Here is a 2,331-nt window from a genome sequence, read left to right as displayed (position 1 = left end):
GCTGCCGCCGCCGTCGCCCCTACCCGACGCCTCCTGCCCCTGGTTTTCCACCGGGGGTGGGGGGGGCTGCTGCCCCTGTTTTTACAGGGGTGGCAGCTGCTCCTGTGGGGGGAGGGGCTGCTCGCCTACCTTTCCCCGCCCCGCCTCCTCTACCACCTCCGGATGGGAACCTCGCGACAGCCCTCGTCGCTGCCCGGGCTGCCGCTGCCGAGGGACAGGCGCGCCTGCGCGCGGCAGCCCTGGCCTGGGAGCGGGAGCGGGATGCGGCCGACATCTTGGCCCGTCAGATTGCCGAGGCGGAGCAGCTCCTCACGATGTCCCACGACAGCACGGCCACCTCCTCCGGCTCCGGTGCTCCCCGTCCGCCTGTGGTGGCCTGGACCGATCCGGCCGATCCACTTGTCGCACAGCTCCACTACCAGGCCGGGGGTGTCCAGAACATCAAGAGCTTGGTCCCCGTCGTCCTCGACCCTGAGTCGCCCTCCTACGCCCGCTGGCGGGACATGGTCCTGCTCATTCTCCGCCGTTACGCCCTCGACGACCACGTCCTCACCGACACCTTCCCTGCGGCCCGGACAGCTGCGTGGGTTCGCCTCGACAGCATCATCCTGTCGTGGATCCTGGGGACCATCTCCCTCGACCTCCACGATCTCGTCCGCGGCACCCCCGACACCACCGCCCGCCGGGCCTGGCTGGCGCTCGAGGGTCAGTTCCTGGGCAACGCCGAAGCCCGGGCCCTTCATCTCGATGCGAGCTTCCGCACCTTCGTCCAGGGCGACCTCTCCGTTGGTGAGTTCTGCCGGAAGATGAAGACCATGGCGGACTCCCTCGGGGACCTTGGCTGGGCCGTGGAGGACCGGATCTTGGTTCTCAACGTTCTTCGCGGCCTCAGCGACCGCTACGCCCACCTCCGCACCTGGATCACCCGGCAGCGACCCTTCCCCACCTTCCTCCAGGTCCGGGATGATCTTGTCATGGAGGAGCTTACTCAGGGCATCCAGCCCGGGTCCCTTCCTGCGCCGGGGTCCGCGTCTTCCTCGACCGCGCTTGCTGTGACTCCACCGCCACGACCCTCCGCTTCGCCACCGTCGTCCCTTCTTGGTCCTCCCCCTCCTGGGCCGAGCGGGGGTGGGGGGGGGCCGTGGCGGCCGCCGTCGCCGTGGTGGGGGACGTGGTGGGGGGCGCGGTGGTGGGGGCACACCGGCGGGCACACCGGCGCCTCCACGGGGTTTTCCCTGGCCGTCCTTTACCCACCCATGGTCAGGGCGCATCTCTATGTGGCCTTTCCAGGCCACCGGCGAGCCTCGTCCACCGGCCGCCATGCTCGCTGGCGCTGTCCCAGCTGCTCCGTTCGCGTCGCCGTGGGCTCCTCCTCAGTTTGCGTCGCCGTGGGCTCCTCCTCCCGGGGCCTCGCCTGGGCCTGTCGGATGGGACCCGACTGCCTTGGCACGCTCCTTCGGCACCATGGCCCTGACTCCTCCAGTCGGTCAGGACTGGATCGCAGACTCGGGTGCCACCTTCCATACTACACCCGACCCTGGTATACTCACTTCCGTTCACCCTCCTTCTTCCTCCCACCCCTCGTCCATCATGGTCGCAAATGGTTCTTGTCTTCCTGTCACCTCCGTGGGTACTGCTCACACTCCCGGTTCTTTTCGAGTTTCTGATGTTCTTGTTGCTCCCTCCATGGTTCACAACCTTCTTTCTATTCGCCGTTTTACCACTGACAATTCCTGTTCTGTTGAATTTGACTCTTCTGGTCTTACTGTGAAGGATGTGGCTACCCGGCGACCTCTTCTCCGCTGTGACAGCACCGGGCCCCTTTACTCCCTCCGATTTCCTGCGTCCACTTCTTCCGCTTCGCCCTCCGCTTCTTCAGCCGCTTTTGCCGCCACAGCTTCTTCCACTACATGGCACCGGCGTCTTGGTCATCCTGGCCATGCTGTCCTGACACAGCTTAGTCGTAGTTCCGATATACCATGTACTCGGGCTCCTGATGAGCACCTGTGTCAGGCGTGCCAACTGGGCCGTCATGTTCGACTTCCTTTTCCTACCTCTTCTTCACATGCGACCCATGTATTCGACCTTGTACATTGCGATCTATGGACATCTCCTGTTCTAAGCATTTCTGGCTACAAGTACTATCTTATTGTGGTTGATGATTTCTCTCATTATTCTTGGACTTTTCCCTTGCGTGCTAAGTCTGATACTTTTCCCACACTTCTCCACTTCTTCGCTTGGGTGTCCACTCAGTTCGGTCTCACCATCAAGGCCGTCCAGTGTGACAACGGCCGCGAGTTTGATAACACCACCTCACGTGCCTTCTTCCTC

This window comes from Setaria italica, chromosome VIII (assembly GCF_000263155.2).
Source record: "Setaria italica strain Yugu1 chromosome VIII, Setaria_italica_v2.0, whole genome shotgun sequence".
Classification (NCBI taxonomy): Eukaryota; Viridiplantae; Streptophyta; class Magnoliopsida; order Poales; family Poaceae; genus Setaria; species Setaria italica.
This window is presented reverse-complemented; position numbering follows the sequence as displayed.